We start from the raw sequence: 18,023 nt of genomic DNA on the forward strand, positions 1-18,023 counted from the left end.
ATGGGCAGTTGTGAGCCACCATGTAGATGCTGGGAATTGAACCCAGAAAGTGCTCTTAACTTCTGAGCCATCTCTCCAAAGGCCTGAACTCCCCACCACCACCACCAGCCCCAAATTTTATTGATTTAATGTATGAATGCTCTGCTATATATACATCTGCCTGCCAGAAGAGGGCATCAGATCCCCCTACAGATGATTGTGAGCCACCATGAGGTTGCTGGGAATTGAACTCAGGACCTCTGGAAGAGCAGCCAGTGCTCTTAAGCACTGAGCCATCAGCCCCCAGTCCTGAACTTTTTGCTATCAAAATTATGTTATAAAATCTAATAGAAGAGTAGAAAATGACTGGCACAGGAAGGCAGCAGAAACTCCAAGCCATGGGCACACAGTTGGGTGGCTTCTTCCAGTGCCATCGCTGCCACCATGGACCAATCTTTTCTCTGTGCTCTACTCTCAAAAGATAGGGAAATCTCCGGCCAATAGCTTTGCCATGCACAGGAAAAAAGGTACTATGTCACAGAGTGCACAGCAAGTTTAACATTTTAGAACTGTTTTTCCATTTTCATCCCTTTCTGGTAACCATCTAGAAGGGAATGCTACTAGATAGGAAACCACCTAGCGGGCATGCTACTAGATAGGAAACCACCTAGCGGGCATGCTACTAGATAGGAAACCATCTAGCGGGCATGCTACTAGATAGGAAATAAGGTTCTGGGGGCTGCTTTTCCAGCATACCTGGGTTTTGATTCCCAGCACACACTCACCTGGCAGCTCCAGTTTCAGGAGATCCAAGGCCTCCTTGAGCACTAGGCATACACATGAGTACAGAGATGAAAGCAAAACACCCACATGCATGCATTTTCACAAAGCTATACTGGCAGGATTGATGGCACCCCTTTAATACCTGTGAGTTTGAGGCCTGCCTCATCTATATAGTATCTTAAAGGGAAAAGAAAAGAAAAAAAAAAAAGGCTAAAAAATATGGTTTTAGAATAAAGATCAAAAGTATGAAAAGTGACCAGGGATTTTAGCTAGTTTGCCTAGTCTGAGGTCCTGGACTCCAACCAGATCATTGAGGAAGATGAAAATTTACTTAACATTACTGTTTTTTGCAAGTCCACTCTAGTCAAGTCTGGCCTTGAATTCATAGCAATCTTTCTGTCCAGGACTCCTGAACACTGGGATTAGGTAAAGGTACCATGCCTGACATATCACTAAGCTAAAAACTACCCACTTTCAAAATGCCCACATCAGTACCAACAATACAATTCTGACACAGTAATATCTAATTGCTGAAGTCTGGTTATACTAAAAATATTACCAAGTAAAGATATACTATAGAAGTTAGATGAAGAACAAAAGCAAGGAAATCTAGAAAAAGTAATAAGCTGGGAGTGGTGGCACACGCCTTTAGTCCCAGCACTCGGGAGGCGGAGGCAGAGGCAGGCGGATTTCTGAGTTTGAGGCCAGCCTGGTCTACAGCGTGAGTTCCAGGACAGCCAGGGCTACACAGAGAAACCCTGTCTCAAAAAACCAAAAAAAGAAAAGAAAAAGAAATAAAGAACAGAGTCTGGAGAAATGGCTTGGTGATTAAGAACTTCACTGGTTTTTCTTCCCAGCACCTACATGGCAGCTCATAACCATGTGTAACTCCAGTTCCTACAGAGCTGAAGCCATCTGCTGCCCTTTGCAGGCACCAGGAATGCTTGTGGTACAGACACACATGCAAGTTAAAACTCTTTATACATAAAAAGGAGAGAGCAGGGAGCTGATGTAGATCAGCAAGAAAGCTTCCAAAGCTGACCCAAAGTTCTGGTGTCAGTCCCAATGTCAGTTCTAAGGACCGACCAACCCCAAACTTGAACTTGGTTCAGACTTAAGCCCTTAATACTGCCAAAGGCTACAGAGCCATTGGCAAGACACTGAAAGGACCAAACAAAACTTTAAATTATGGCTTCCTTAACAGAAAGGAAATGTATATGATGAGCAAAAGAATGAAATTAATTTTAAAAAGCCACCAAATAATAAACTTATTAGAGCACATTACAATAGAAAAGGTAGGGTTATCCAAAGCAAAATAATTCTCATTAATTTCATCTTAAATGGTCTCTCCCCATGTTCTTACTAAGTAAGGACATTGCTCTATTGCTAGTGATAAAATGGCTCTTCAGAAAAACCAAATATAGAGGCAGGCGAATTTCTGAGTTCCAGGCCAGCCTGGTCTTCAGAGTGAGTTCCAGGGCCGGCCAGGGCTATACAGAGAAACCCTGTCTCGAAAAACCAAAAAAAAAAAAAAAAAAGAAAAAAGAGAAAAAAAAGAAAAAGAAAACTCAAATCTAACTGCAAATACCTGGTCATAATTACCAATTATTTTTCTGCATTTCCCCTACTTACCTAGGTATTGTTTTGTTTTCTTGACCTTTTTCAGTATGAAAGTATGGTTTCTTCTCTGCAAGTATTCATTTTGCCTGTTCTCGCCAAGCATTGAAATAACCAGGAAGGAATAACTGCCTCAAGGTTTCAAATTTCAGAACATTCCAGCTTTTCAGACTGGAGATGTTCAAGTGTATGCATACTTCAAAAATCTAAAAATCCTGCAACTTCCTTCAACACTTGTGGTCTCAAGCATTTTCAAAAAGGGACCTTTGATTCTCGTTCTTTCTCTTCCTCTGACACAGGTGTCATGTAGTGCAGAACTACCTTAGGTTCCTGCTCTTCCTGCCTTCAGTGCCTCAGAAGCAGACTACAGTGTGACATCACTGAATGTAGTTTAATGGAGCAATGGCTTGCATTGCATGTTTTAAGAACTCTACCAACAGAGCTATATCCTCAGCACCCTTCAATCTTTATGAGCATTAATACACACACACACACACCACGCACTACAATTAATTGCATGAAATTTCATGTTATTCCTTCCTGGTTATTTCAATGCTTGGCGAGAACAGGCAAAATGAATACTTGCAGAGAAGAAACCATACTTTCATACTGAAAAAGGTCAAGAAAACAAAACAATACCTAGGTAAGTAGGGGAAATGCAGAAAAATAAACCCCCAACCTTGGAAGGGTATACATTACTATTGTTCCCAGGGAAAGAATGTCTCCAACAGCATACTGTAGCCTCTTTTCCAGAATGTGCTATCAAAGGCTGCCTAAGCTCAGCCCCAGCTTATCTCTGGGACAGGATGCTTATCCCACTCCCTCTGCAGGGCTCACTCTTAGGCCAAGGCCCATTCTCACTGACCCAAAGACTAGATCCCATTTTAGAATGCCAGCTCCATTTTAACACTGTAACTATATCCAAAGCTCTCAAAGGTCTTTATTTAAAATGACTTTAGTGACCACAATACTATCTATCCACTCATTTTTAGGACAAGGAACAGATTTGTTGTAGCAACCTTGGATCCCAGAACCGCGGTGATACACCTAAGGCAACCCTAATGATAAGGGGTGAGTGCTGAAGCACAAAAGCTAAAACATGACCACCATTAAGAAATGATGTGCCGAGCCAGACGTGGCTGCGCACGCCTTTAGTCCCAGCACTTGGGAGGCAGAGGCAGGCGGATTTCTGAGTTCAAGGCCAGCCTAGTCTACAGAGTGAGTTCCAGGACAGCCAGGGCTACACAGAGAAACCCTGTCTGGAAAAACCAAAAAAAAGAAGAAAGAAAGAAAGAAAGAAAGAAAGAAAGAAAGAAAGAAAGAAAGAAAGAAAGAAAGAAAGAAATTAATTATGTGCTGCCCCCATCCTTCTGAAACAAGGTCTCTCTGTGTAGCCCTGGCTGTTCTGGAATTCCCTCTATAGGACCAGCCTGCCCTCTAATTCAGCGGTCTACCTACCTGCCTCTGCCTCTGAGATTACAGGCATATGCAACCATGCCCACCCTAACATTACATTTTAAAGTTTAATGAGTATCCTGTGTTTCTTTTACCTCCTTGAATAAGGAGGATGTTAACTTCATTTACAGAAAAATGAAACTGATACTTAGAATTCCAAAGAGATCAAGGTTCCTTGGAATTAGATCAAGCACAGGAATTCTGTTCATCAGCATGCTGTTTTCATTATTTACACTTAGTTGCTCCAGGCCAGGTGTGGTGGCACACACGTTAATCCCAGCACTTGCAAGGTAGAGGCAGGTGGATCTCTCAGAGTTCAAGGCTAGCCAGATGTATGTAGAGAGTGAGTTCCAGGACAGCTGGGGCTATAAAGACCCTATTTCAAAGGGGGGAGGGGAGGGTGGTGATTCAGCAGCATAATATGATAAGATTCCTGTGGACAGGAGACTCTCTGAAAGTTCAAGGCTAGCCTGGTAGGATACCACAAATTCCAGACCAGCCTAGACACACAGCAAATGCCAGGCTAGCTCGAGCTATACAAAGATCCTGTCCCCAAGAAACCAAATAAACACACACACAAAAACAAGACTGCTGGGGTGGGGTGGGGGTGGGGGGAATAACAGGACAGCAACACACAACATAGCAAGAAATATCCCCAATGTTAGTACGGTAACAATTTTTGGATTTTTAATCCAGAGATGATTAAAATAAACCAAGGCACAAAAAATTTTTTTCTTTTTTTGCTAAGAGTTTGGGGGAAACACACAGGTTTGCTTTATCAGCTATCAAACACACATCTCCCAGTGTAGTAACCATGTCCAAACTCTCAACTCTGTTCCACTCTTTCTGTTCATAGGCAATCCAACTTGTGCTTCAGTGTAAAATGTTGAAAGATGTCATTCATCATCCTCATGTCTATTCAACATAAAAAGCAGGACAAATTAAGGCAGTTTAGAAAATAACTTCTAATATTCATAACGTGTAATAACAATTCTGCAACAAAGAAAAAACTGCTGTCAAGAATCTAAGGGCACTCTATGAGTATCTGTAAATTTCCAGTAGCTGATACTGAAATTTTTGGTAATCTCTAATACAAACTAGAGCTGCTCACATTGCCCTGCTACGAACAATGCCAACAATTTCTTCAAAACCAGAACTCACCTACTAATCCGGCTACTCAGATCACTGAGTTAACATTTAGTCTAGATAGTAAACTTGCCCTAGGTTCACAGGCCAAGGCTGAACAAGAAACTGCCTTCATCATCAGCTAATGGTGGCTGGGTCTGGGTACTAGCAAGGCAAACTGGTGCCTTGAACATGTCATTCAGACTCTTAGCCAAAGTTAATCTTCTAAATTATCGAATGCATTCTTTACCTGCAGACAGCCACCCACTCTGCAAGCACTCCGGTACTCCATCTGAGGCTTGCTTCCCCCATCACTAATTCTAGTTTTGTGTGCTTTGAGTCTAGGTCTTCTGTGTAGCCCTGGCTGTCCCAGAACTCACTCTGTAGTCTACTGATCTGCCTGCCTCTGCCTCCTGAGCACTGAGATTAAGTCGTGCATCCATGCCCGCCAATATTTTGATTCTGAATTCTCAATAACCTAAGCCATCACAATAAACCAAGCACTGGGAAACACTTTGATGCCGTTCTCACAATCAATTTGTCAGAACAAAACAATTTTCATACACTGAGATTAGATAGTGCATATGACCGAAAACGGTAGGGACAATATATAATTCAGTCATCCTAAGGTCCAAACTGACCGAACTCCACCCCCCCCCCTTTTTTTTGAGTCAGTACCTCACTGAGTAGCCCTGGCTGTCCTGTGTAAGTATGTTGACCAGGCTGACCTCGAACTCAAAAGACCACCTGCCTCTAACTCCAGAGTGGTGGGACACTGGGTCCAAACCTAAAGACCATAAAGGGATCACTGATCATTTTGCAAAGTCAAGTGTTTACTCAAAGTTTGGTTCACATGCCTAGGGCTACAATAACTGCCAAATATGGAATTGGGACAAGAAATTACTATCCTCATCTAGAATGAGTGCATCCTTTTAAACTGCAGCTAATGGTTCCCCTGCCTGGGTACTTGGAACAAGCGAGGTATGGTGTCTAGAATCTAAAAACCAGAAACCTTAAGCTAATCAACAGCACAACAATCACACCCGGAGAGAAGGGGGCAGTTTTCCTTGATTCAGGTTTGATGCACGTGTTTTGTTTTTAAGAAGCAAATGGCATCTCCTCAATGTTTTTTGTGCTTTGGCTTAAAACTAGTTATATCTTGGGAGTAGAAATTGTGAACACGACCCTACAGCCCCCCAAAACACCAAGGGGTACCTGAAGAAATCTGCCCTTAGAGACGCAGGAAAACCTCAATCAGACTCCACTAACGAAATCCACAGCATCTAGGGAAACTTACGCTCTTCTCCCCTCGTCCTACCCCAAAGAATAGTAGGGGGAGAAAAGCCCATTCCCAAAGCACTGAAACGTCCTTTTTATTCCTGGGAAACAGGAGAGATCGTCTACAGAAGGACGTAGGAGACGCACGTTACAGTCCCAGTATCCGAACACGTTCGGGATAATCCGGGGAGGGCGGGGGGGAGCGCCGAGCACCCGGCAAGTGGAGCGGCGGCCACCTTCAACCCCGGATTCAGTTTCCGGGCACAGAAATGGTGCCCGGAGGCCGCTACTTTCGCATCTGCGTTGCTTCTGCCTCCGCCGACACGGCCTCCTTCCCCTCCCCCACGGGCGGGGCGACGACCGGGAACTAGGGCCGCGGGCGAGCGGAGGAGCCAGGCGGGTGGGCTTCCCACCCTGAAACCGCCTCTGCAGGAGCCCACTGCCCCGCTTCGCGGCTTGGCGCCCGTCGGCGCGCTCTGGGAGCTGGCGGCGGACAGCGTCCCCCCGGGCCGCTTCATCCTAGCAATCCCCAGCCCCACCTGTGCCCTCCTCTGCACCACGCGCGCGGGTCATCCTCCTCCCCACGCAGCCTCCCGCTCACCTTGCAGGAAAGGCTCGGCTCCGCACGCACGCACGCACGCACTCTTGCTGGCGTAGGCAGCCGGCGAGAACAATGTTTCCGCCGCACCAACCCCGACACCAAGCGCACACACCGGACGGTTGCCGCGAGCCGCGGAGCGGAGGGAAATGTCCCCTGCCGACCACCACACCGAACGCCCCTCTCGGCCCCCGTACACACCTCCAACCAACAGCGGCGGCGGGCACGTCGCGCGGAGGTCAGTAGTGTCGCGGGATCGGCCGCAGCAGATTCTCCTCCCTCAAAGCAACCCGAGGCTTCGGAATCCGGAGAGCCGCGAGCTCGGGGCCCCTCACAGCCACCTCTTCCCGAGAGCCTAGAGCTGCAACGAGCTCCAAGAACACGAACGTCCCGCCCCCTTTGCCGCCGCCCCCTCTTATTGTTTTACCCCTGCGGAAAGGGCTAGGGAACCCCCCAGCACAACGCTAGCCAATCAGGCATCACTTTGGAGAGCTAGACCCAACCTTCTCGCGTCCCGCTGCGGAGCACGCGCAGAACGGCGCCGCGCTCGCTCGTTCGCTCCCTCGCTCGGGCGTCCGGAAAGCCGGGGAACCGGAACCGGCCTAAAGTCGGGGCGAGAGCCCGCTGATTTGACGTCACAAGAAAGCTGCCTTTCTCTTGCAGTGATGCTGAAGCCTCCCTGTCCTCTCAGGTGGCGCGAACAAAAAAGATGGCTCGCCGCTAACCAGTGGCTTTTACAAACGGTTATTCCTGGAGCCCTTATTCGTGATATGAGGGAGCAAATTTAGTAATGGCCCTGGTTGCTGCGTTATCGGAGCATTAAAATGCAGTTTTTAACTCTGCACAGTGAGCTCACCTGTATTGCTTAATTAGCCTGTTTTGGGAAATGGAGGTTTAAAAGTCTTTCTCATCAATGTCAAACAGCTAGTTTTAAAGGGTGCCGAGCTATGGAGTATGGGGAAAGTATGAAATAGGCTGTATGGGCTTGGGGCTTTTGTATGGCCTTGGTGGCTTCATCCTTAAATGGAACTTACTGGAACAAAGGCTGAAAGGCTTAAAATTAAAAAAACAAAACAAGACAAAACACACTTATAAATCTATGCCACTGGGACTTAGTTATGGATACAACACTGCTTCATGAACCTTGATTCATGGGAAAAAAGCCTTTGTAGACCAAATGTTACTTTGCCACTAATAGCAATGTTTTCAATTTCAAGATAGCAGAAGAAACTGGGAATGGAGCTATGAAACGGTGAAAGGAATGGAAGGGCAATTCGAGGGGAATAGAACACATTTTAATCAAGCATAATGCAGGCTTAAATACATCCTCAGTTTTCCCTCACAGTGGAGATTTCCTAGAAGAAGAAAAAAAAAAGGTTCACCAAAGATAATGCTGATTGATACTTGAGCCTCCAAAATCTACACTGGCATTATTTTGGATTAATATTTTTATATGCAAAATATATAGGCAGACCATCATTTATTAAATGAATCTGAGATAGTTTTTCTTAATGCATTACTTCTGCAAATTACCTTTTAAGTAGAATGTTTATAGACCAGATACTCCACTGGTATTTTATAAAAATCACTTATGTCTCACAAAAACCCACTTAAGTAATTACCTATTTGAATGCGCACTTTACAGATGAGGAAAGTGAGACTTACGAGACTATTTACCCTAAGGACACGCACCTATTACTCATCTCAGCCAGGCTCGGGGCTACAAACCTCTAATCCCAGCACCTGGGAAGCAGAGGCAGAAAGATCACAAGGTCTAGGTCGACCTGATCTACAAAGCAGATTCTAAGACAGCCAGGGGTACATAAGGAGACTCTCTCAATAATACTCAAACAAACAAGGATTACTCATTTCAACATAAGCAGTCTGCATCCATACCCCACACCCTTAATTGTAAACGATAGAATGCTGCTACTATTGACTGCTAAAATTTCAATTGTTTCCAATCACATCGAGTGCTTTTGATTTGTTTTGGATATTTCAAGACCAAGTTTCTCAGTGTGGCCCTGGCTATCCTGGAAGTCACTCTGTAAACCAGACGGGTCATGTGTGATACCATGCTGGGCTCCATGCAGTGTTTTTGTAAGTATTCATTCTGTAACCTGAGATAAGGATAGACGTTTCTTAAAAGTGTGTCTCCAGGCTTTGCTGTGCATGGGATCAGATCTGGGTTTGTTAAAACTCCCTTCAGCGTTTGTGATTCTGCAGATGTGTGCTGAGGTCTGAGAACATGCACATCCCACAAGTACCAAGGGATCTTTAGAGCTGCTTTGGGAAACCATTCTATCACCCCTAAGACAGAGGGCAGCAAAAGTCACTGAAGGAACAGCAAGTATCTTCTTCAATCTCCTCCTTTTATAATCCTTCAAAGCATAAGAACAATTCTAAGCTTAGCCCCAGGACTAACAAAAGCAGGCCTCAGGCAATCCCTGCCACTAAGACATACCAATTAATGTTACTTGTTTAAAAAAAAAAAAGATTCAATTTTAGTAAATTAACTAATTCCCACAAGCAACTAGCATTTCTTATTTCCTAAATGTCTCTAGTCTGTTCTCTGAATACTGTCAGCTTTGCACAGGGTCAGGCCGGTTTCATCTTTCCATGATGAAGTAACAGCCTAGTTAATCTCTCTGCCTTTCAAAATAACCACTGTGAAGCAACCACTGTCCCCATGGACCAAGCAAGGAGGCCAGTGTGAGTGATATTCAGTCAAGTGGCTCAAGCCAAAAACCCTGAGTGTGACCCTTGACCTCACCCTTTTATCAGATCACACAGCCAATTGTCAATAAGTGTCAGCTCCCTCTACCCTCATTCATTCTGGATTAGACACACCACTGTTTCTCCTGCTGTAGTAGGTAAAGCCTACCGCAAACCTTTGCCACTTTGCTTAATTCCATTATAGCTCACCCTTCTCACAAAAGCCAGACCCTTTGGGTTGTTTGTTTGTCTGTTTGAGACAGGGTTTCTTTCCCTAGACCAGGCTGGCCTCAAACTCAGAGATCCACCTGCCTCTGCCTCCTGAGTGCTGGGATCAAAGACATGCACCACCACTGCCTGGCTAAAAGCCCAATCTCTTACAGCTTCAAATCAGATGGCATTCCCCAAACCTCCTAAAGGCAATACTAAATTGTAAATCCTTACTAAGGCCTACTTGTTAATCATGAACTTGTTAATTCTTCCTTCCTCCTTGTCACTTCTCTCATGCCATCTCAGCTCTACTGACATTCTGATTACCTTCTCACCGCAAGGCCCCTGATGTAAGCCTACATCCAAAGTGGGTGAAAAAAGCAAGAGCAAATTGTAGCTGGTGATTCCCCCTCGGGATCCAAAAATCGCTATTCCATTTTTCCTTTGTAATTAATCATCTGGCTTAGGGCTGGCTATACTTTGAGAGTGTGGTAGTTAAAATGAGGTGTGTCCTCCACAGGGTCACGTGTCAGAACTGTCTGAAGAGGTTATGGGGCTGTGCAGTCTTCCTGGAGGAAACAGGCCACTGGGCAGCGCTTTAACAGTTTATAGCTGGGGCTGGAGAGGTGGGTCAGAGGTTAAGAGCACTGGCTGTTCTTCCAGAGGTCTAGAGTTCAATTCCCAGCAACCACATGGTGGCTCATAACCATCTTTAATGAGATCTGGTGCAGTCTTCTGGTCTTTAGGCATACATGCAGGAGACTGCTTAATAAATAATAAATAAATAAATAAATCTTTTTTAAAAAAAAGTTTATAGCCTCAGGCTGGAGAGATGGCTCAGCAGTTAAGAGCACTGACTGCCCTTCTGAGGGTCTTGAGTTCAAATCCCAGCAACCACATGGTGGCTCACAACCATCTGTAATGAGATCTGACACCCTCTTCTGGTGTGTCTGAAGACAGCTACATTGTACTTACATAATAATAAATAAATCTTTGGGCCAGAGCAAGCAGGACCTGGATAGAGTAGGGCTAGAGCAAGCAGAGGTCCTGAGTTCAATTCCCAGCAACCACATGATGGTTCACAACCATCTGTACAGCTATATATACTCATATACATTAAATAAATAAATAAAAACCTTTTTAAAAAAAGTTTTGTTTTGTTTTTTTGGTTTTTCGAGACAGGGTTTCTCTGTATAGTCCTGGCTGTCCTGGAACTCACTTTGTAGACCAGGCTGGCCTCAAACTCAGAAATCCGCCTGTCTCTGCCTCCCAAGTGCTGGGATTAAAGGCATGCGCCACCACCGCCTGGCAAAAAAAAAAAAAAAAAGAGTTTTATAGCCTTACCCCACTCTAGTTTGCTGTCTCTGATTCTGGAAATGTGACCTCTCAGTTTCCTAATCTTGCCACCTCGTCCACTATTATGCCTCCCTACCATGATGGACTCTGATCCCCAGAAACTGTAAGCCAAAATAAACTCCTTCCATAGCTTGCACATGAACATGATATTTTAACAGAGCAGCAGAAAAGTAACTAGTTCAGATACATGTACAAACTTCTTATATCTGCACCTACCACTGTGCTTCCTTTGGGGAACCTAATTTATCTTTTTAAAGGGGGTGGGGTCTGAGCGAAGACTGATAAGGAAAGGTGAAAACTGAGAATTATGTAGCTAATACTGGTATGGTGGTACATGACTGTAATCCCAGCACTCAAAAAGACGAGGAAGATGACCATGAATCGAAGTCCAGCCTGGGCTAGCTGGAGACACATGTCTTAAAATTTTAAAAAAATTAAAAAATAGACCACAGTGGCTGGTGAGATGGCTCAGTGATTAGGAACATCAGCTGAAGATATGGTTCAGTGATTAGGAACATCAGCTTCTGTTCAGAGGACCAGGATTTAATTCACAGCATGCAAACTGTGGCTCACACAACCATCTGTATTTATATTTCCAGAGGACCTGAAACCTCTTCTAACCTCCGTGAAAAATGCATATATGTGATGCATATACATGCAGGCAAAACACTAATATTCATGAAAAAAATAAGTTTTTTAAAAAATTACCCCTCCCCCTCCGTACATAGCTAGCTAGTATACACCAATTAAGTGCATATTGGAGAAAAGTCTAGGGAAGGGAACTCGGGGAATTTTAGTCTGGGTAATACAGATAACACTGAGAAGGGCGAGCAGAACTTTGGCGAGCGTTCTTTAGAATGCTTTCTTAATCCACATAAACAAATATAACATATATGTTACTTCACTCAGAAGTTTTCTGATCCAATGGCAATGTGCTAGCAGGCCTTTGACTACTGAATCATAAGAAGCACACCATGAGCATTCCTTACCCTACTCCAGTTCAGCTCATTAGCTATCATGTAGTAGGCTTTTCCCAGTCTGGGCCTCTCCAGGAAACTCTGCAAGGGCCCTGGTTTTACCTACTCTGCCATGCTGCATGTCTGCTACAAAACAGAAAATCTGCCGGGCAGTGGTGGCGCACGCCTGTAATCCCAGCACTTGGGAGGCAGAGGCAGGCAAATTTCTGAGTTCGAGGCCAGCCTGGTCTACAGAGTGAGTTCAGGACAGCCAGGGCTACACAGAGAAACCCTGTCTTGAAAAACAAAAACAAAAAATTGACTAATTGGGCTGAAGAGATGCCTCAATTGTTAAGAGCATTGACTCTTCTTCCTGAGTTCAATTCCCAGCAACCACGTGGTGGCTCACAATCATCTATAGTGAGATCTGATGCCCTCTTGTGTGTCTGAAGACAGTGACAATGTACTCATATACATAAAATAAAATCTTTTTAAAATTTGATTAATTAATCAATTAATCCTAAGTAGAAAATTAGGATATAACCTAATAAAGACAAACTGAATATTTGCACATTTTTGCCACAAATGTAAATCATGGAACCAATAAAACTTAATGAGAAACCAACAAGCAAATCTAATTGGTAAGGTAAAAATATGATAAAAACATAATCATCCATATAAAAGGATAGCCAATTTACAGGGGGGGAAGGACATAGTAGTGAAACCTATAGGACAGCTTTACTCTGATACAGCCTTATACCTTTAATGAATCCTGTGAACTAAAAGTATCCACCCTACAAAACAAGTGTCTTTGGGCATTTTAGTTATATGCCCAGCCCCAAATGTTTTATGTTTCAAAATAGTTATTTCGGGCTGGTGAGATGGCTCAGTGGGTAAGAGCACCCGACTGCTCTTCTGAAGGTCCAGAGTTCAAATCCCAGCAACCACAATGGTGGCTCACAACCATCCGTAATGAGATCTGGCGCCCTCTTCTGGAGTATCTGAATAAAATAAATAAATCTTAAAAAAAAAAAATAGTTATTTCATTTCTGGGTATTTATTCCCTTAGGATGTTTACCATAAAGTTCATCAGGGTAGTATTTTAAGCATCTATGATAGTTTGTAATTTTAAAATTTGAGGCGTTATAGGTCTGGAGAAATGACTCAAGGGTTAAAACCACTTGTTCTGGGGCTGCAGAGATGGGTTAGCAGTTACGAGCACGCAGTGCCCTTGCGAAAGACCCAGGTTCATTACCCCACACTCACATCAGGCAGCTCACAACCACCTGTGATTCTAGCTTCAGGGGATCTGAGGCCCTCTTTTGGTTTTTTGTTGTTGTTTTTGTTGTTGTTGTTGTTGTTTTTGAGACAGGGTTTCTCTGTATAGCCCTGGCTGTCCTGGAACTCACTTTGTAGACCAGTGCTGGGATTAAAGGCGTGCACCACCACGCCCAGCTCCCTTTTTTGTTTACACATGTGGTGTACTCTCATATAGACATAAGCAGGGACACACACACACACACATATTCTCAGGGACACATACACCACACCACACCCACACATACACTCTCTCTCCCTCTCTCTTTCCCTCTCCCTCTCTCTGCTCTGCTCTTCCTGCGGACCTGAGTTCTGTTACCAGCACACACATGTAAGATCACAACAATCTCTAGGAAGTTCCAGGAAATATGATATTTCTGGCCTCTTTAGCACTGCATGCATATAGTGTATCTATCTATATACAACCCAGCAAAACTCTAATACATATAAAATAAAAATAAATCATAGGTTAAAAAAAAAAACCTTGAGGCCGGGCGTGGTGGCCTTTAACTCCGGAGGCAGAGGCAGGCGATTTCTGAGTTCGAGGCCATCCAGTGAGTTCCAGGACAGCCAGGGCTATACAGAGAAACCCTGTCTTGAAAACAAAAAACAAAAGCAAAAACAAAACAAACAAACAAACAAACAAAAAAAAACTTGAGCCGTTCAAGTTTTAGTCATCTGAAATACCTGAAATATCCAGTTAAATAGTAACAGTTAACTAGGACGCAATACTCAACACACACATCTGAAGATCTAAATTTAAATATTTAAGAACACTTTATGACTTTTTTTGTTTCAATCTCAAATCAAATACGTTAGTGAGATAATTTTTTTCTTTTTAGCTTAGGTTTTTTTTGTTTGTTTGTTTGTTTGTTTGTTTTTAAGACAGGGCCCCTCATAGCCTAGGCTAGCCCAGCCTTGTTCTGTGACTGAGGCTAGCCTTGACTCCTGTGCCCTCCTTCCCCAGAGTTCTGAATGAGGGGATTGCAGACATGGAACGCCCATGCCTAGCTACGCTATAATCTCAAATTGAAATTATGATAGTCTGCCAGGCATGGTGGCTCACGCCTTTAATCCCAGCACTTGGGAGGCAGAGGCAGGCGGATTTCTGAGTTCGAGGCCAGCCTGGTCTACAGAGTGAGTTCCAGGACAGCCAGGGGAACACAAAGAAACCGTGTCTCAAAAAATTAAAAAAAAAAAAAAAAAAAAAAAAAAAAGAAAGAAAGAAAAGAAACGATGATAGTTTTCTATGACGTAGAAACAGAGTTCATGGCTTTTCTGGCTGAGTGTTTTACCAGACCTTCCTGCTGTTACTCATGCTGCTCTCAAATCAAACAGGGCACCATCTTTGTGCCCAGAGCAAAGGAAAAATGGTCATTTGTCATTCCTGGAGCTCTGACTCTGCTCTCTTATGGTATATCATCTAACTCCACACACCAAACCAAAGCAGATCATTTAAGCGGTGAAACAATCCAAGTGAGAAGAAGAAGAAGCAGATAAAAACCTATCAGTAGATGCTGATGAGGAAAAGAAACAGGCTCACCCTCTGAGATGATAAGCAAGCCCTCTGAGAAATAAACAACCCTCTGAGACAATAGGCAAGCCCCTAATTAAATGTGTTGTTTGGTTTGGGTTTTTTAAGTTGCTTTGGTCGTGGTATCTCTTCACAGTGTCCAAGTACTGAGACAGATGCACCATCTCATTTTAGTTCACAAGTAGTTCATAGCCGGGCGTGGTGGCGCACGCCTTTAATCCCAGCACTCGGGAGGCAGAGGCAGCCGGATTTCTGAGTTCAAGACCAGCCTGGTCTACAAAGTGAGTGCCAGGACAGCCAGGGCTACACAGAGAAACCCTGTCTCGAAAAACCAAAAAAAAAAAAAAAACAAGTAGTTCATAAGGTTGGCAGTGCAAAAAAAGATAACCAAGGGCCAGAGAAGTAGCTCAGTGAGTAAAGATAGATGCCTCCAAACCGGGTGGCCCTGGACCGGAGTTTGATCCCAGGATCCATGGAGTCAAAGTAAAGAGCAGACTTCCCCAGCTTGTCCTCTGACCTCCACTCGTGCCTGGGCATGCTCTTACACCTGTGCACACATGCACAAATAAATGTAGTAATAACAAAAGATAACAATAATACAAAAATAACATAAAATATATAAACATAAGATGTAAAAACATAACAAAAATGTTAACAAATAACAACAGAATAAAAAGTAACAAATTTTTAAATCAAATCCTGTCACCATGCCATGCCTCACCCTATAAAGTGACAAACTTCCAGCCTCTGAGCAACTATTCCTTATTGAAAAGAAGAATTGCTAGGTTATTTCAGGGCTTCCCTTTGGTATAACTGGCTTCCTTACAAAGTCTTAAATTTACGGGGAAGTTCTCCTTTGAGAACAAAAGAGGAGAGGCCTGTAATGGCTTGAAGAGAGGACCCGGTAAGGACTTCCTCCCTGTAAGTTTTCCATGCAGTGCTAAGGCTGGGACGGATTAAGGCTGAAAAGGTCTTCTCTTCCCCATTTCATTATGTATGAAACATGTCACTCATCTAGAACAATACATATAAAATGTGTGCTACCCACCCATTTCATACCTGCTTCATTCAGCTTTTAGAGGCAGTCATAACCAAAAATCAATCTACAAAGGATAAGATTACAAGACTGTCAAAATAACTCATCCTGATTGATGAGTTCTCATAGAGCCTATGCAGGACTTAGGAAGCCAGGGTGACAGGTTGTCTGGAGTTGCTTGCAGTCCAGGGGAAAAGGCCTGGTGCTTACCTTCCTCCACTAGAATGGGCTGTAATTCGTCAGACAAGGGGAGTCTGGACATCACTGGACAACATGCTGATGTGTTTCATTCTTTTTTAGATTTATTTATTTTATGTATGTGAGTACACTGTAGCTGTGAGCCTTCATGTGGTTGTTGGGAATTGAATTTTAGGACTTCCCTGCAGGCTCCAGCCCAAAGATTTATTCATTATTATACATAAGTACAAGTGTAGCTGTCTTCAGATGGTTGTGAGCCATCATGTGGTTGCTGGGATTTGAACTCAGGAACCGCCAGGCGTGGTGGCGCACACCTTTAATCCCAGCACACGGGAGGCAGAGGCAGGCGGATTTCTGAGTTCGAGGCCAGCCTGGTCTACAGAGTGAGTTCCAGGACAGCCAGAGCTATACAGAGAAACCTTGTCTTGAAGAAACCAAAAAAAAAAAAAAAAAAAAAAAAAATTGAACTCAGGACCCTCAGAAGAGTAGTCAGTGCTTTTACCGACTGCGCCACCTCACCAGCCCAATGTGTGTTTCATTCTTTATGCCTTACTGTATGAAATGTCTCAGAGGATTCTGGCTCTCCTCCCTCATTTGTGCTCAGGGTACACTGCCGGGGGCCTCATCAGGAGAGACTCTGTTCATTGGAAATGTCCATCTCTTTGTCAATGGAATGGATTAAGTCAGTGTCTGCAAGAACAGCTGAGCCAGAGTGCTCCCAGAGAATTGGGTGACTGCCTTGGGAGAAGCCAGGGCTGAAGAACCGATTTCCAGTGAAATGCAGAAGTGTGAATTACATGATCAGATCAGTTCATTTCCCTGACAATTTAAAGTAATGTGAAGATCATTTGTAGTGTTGAGCATGGTTCTTGGTAAGACACACACACACACATACACACACACACACACACACACAATTCTCGTGGGAAAAACAAGGTTGCCGGGCGTGGTGGCGCACGCCTTTAATCCCAGCACTCGGGAGGCAGAGGCAGGCGGATTTCTGAGTTCGAGGCCAGCCTGGTCTACAAAGTGAGTGCCAGGACAGCCAGGGCTACACAGAGAAACCCTGTCTCGAAAAAACAAAAAAAAACAAAAAAACAAAAAAACAAAAAAAACAAAAAAAAAAAAAAACAAAAAAAAAAAACAAGGTAAGCCAGACATGGCTTGTATCTTGTGTCTCCTATTCAGGAGGCTGAAGCAAGAGGACCACTTGAACCCAGCTCAAGGGTACCCTGGGTACAAAGCAAAAGCAAGTCTTGGGATGGGGAGAGAAAAGATAGGAGGCTTAAGAGAAAAAACACAAGGAAAGAAAGAACCATTGACAAGGGACCCCCAACAGTGCTGCATAGTCAGATGGCTGGTCCCTGGTCTCCCAAGCCCCACCTGCCTCCTCCTTATTCTCTTTTTGCCTCGGATACTTGATTTTGGGAGCAGAGCAGAGAAACCATGGTGTGCATCTTAAGTAGAGTCAAATTTACTCATTTCTTTCATTAACTGGTCTGTAAAACAGCTTGAGACAGTAAGAAAGGAACTGCGTAAAAACCACAAGGCATCCATCAGCAGGCAGGATGCTTCAAAGAGAGTGGACTCACCGTGAAGAAATGTCTGACTGGAAAAACACCTCTACACGGAGATCAGCCACCAGCCCCCTCGGTGACAGCACTGGTTTCTACCTCCAGGCCAGCTTAAAGAGGAGCACAGCCAAGCAGCCTTGTTCAGGGTCAGCGTGGGCCTTATATCCATCCCATTTATGTGTTTCCAGGGTAACTGCTTCCTTATTGTCTAGTAGCTGAGCCGGGTTGGGCTTCCATGGCAGCAGAACACTCACCCCACCAGAAGCATAGAGGTTTAGGGTTAAGGCAGGAA

At 44.1% G+C, this 18,023-nt stretch overlaps 1 protein-coding gene across 5 annotated transcripts in view; it reads right to left on the minus strand.

Moving 5' to 3' along the window:
• Window positions 1–18,023, minus strand: part of G3bp2 (G3BP stress granule assembly factor 2) — an 87,301-nt gene that overhangs the window by 22,910 nt on the left and 46,368 nt on the right. For 2 of the 5 annotated variants that reach the window (XM_021161938.3, XM_021161932.3), the window contains exon 1: window positions 7,037–7,244. The exons of 1 other annotated variant lie outside the window; for it this stretch is intronic. The gene's annotated coding sequence lies outside the window, so the exon portion shown is untranslated. Of the gene's footprint in view, window positions 1–6,776; window positions 6,796–6,838; window positions 6,984–7,036; window positions 7,245–18,023 lie in introns of those variants that run through there. 2 more of the 5 variants (XM_021161934.3, XM_021161937.3) reach the window with 2 other exon arrangements.

The sequence above is a fragment of the Mus caroli genome, unplaced genomic scaffold (genome assembly GCF_978045245.1).
Source record: "Mus caroli unplaced genomic scaffold, Mus_caroli_1 scaffold_4, whole genome shotgun sequence".
In the NCBI taxonomy this organism is placed as follows: Eukaryota; Metazoa; Chordata; class Mammalia; order Rodentia; family Muridae; genus Mus; species Mus caroli.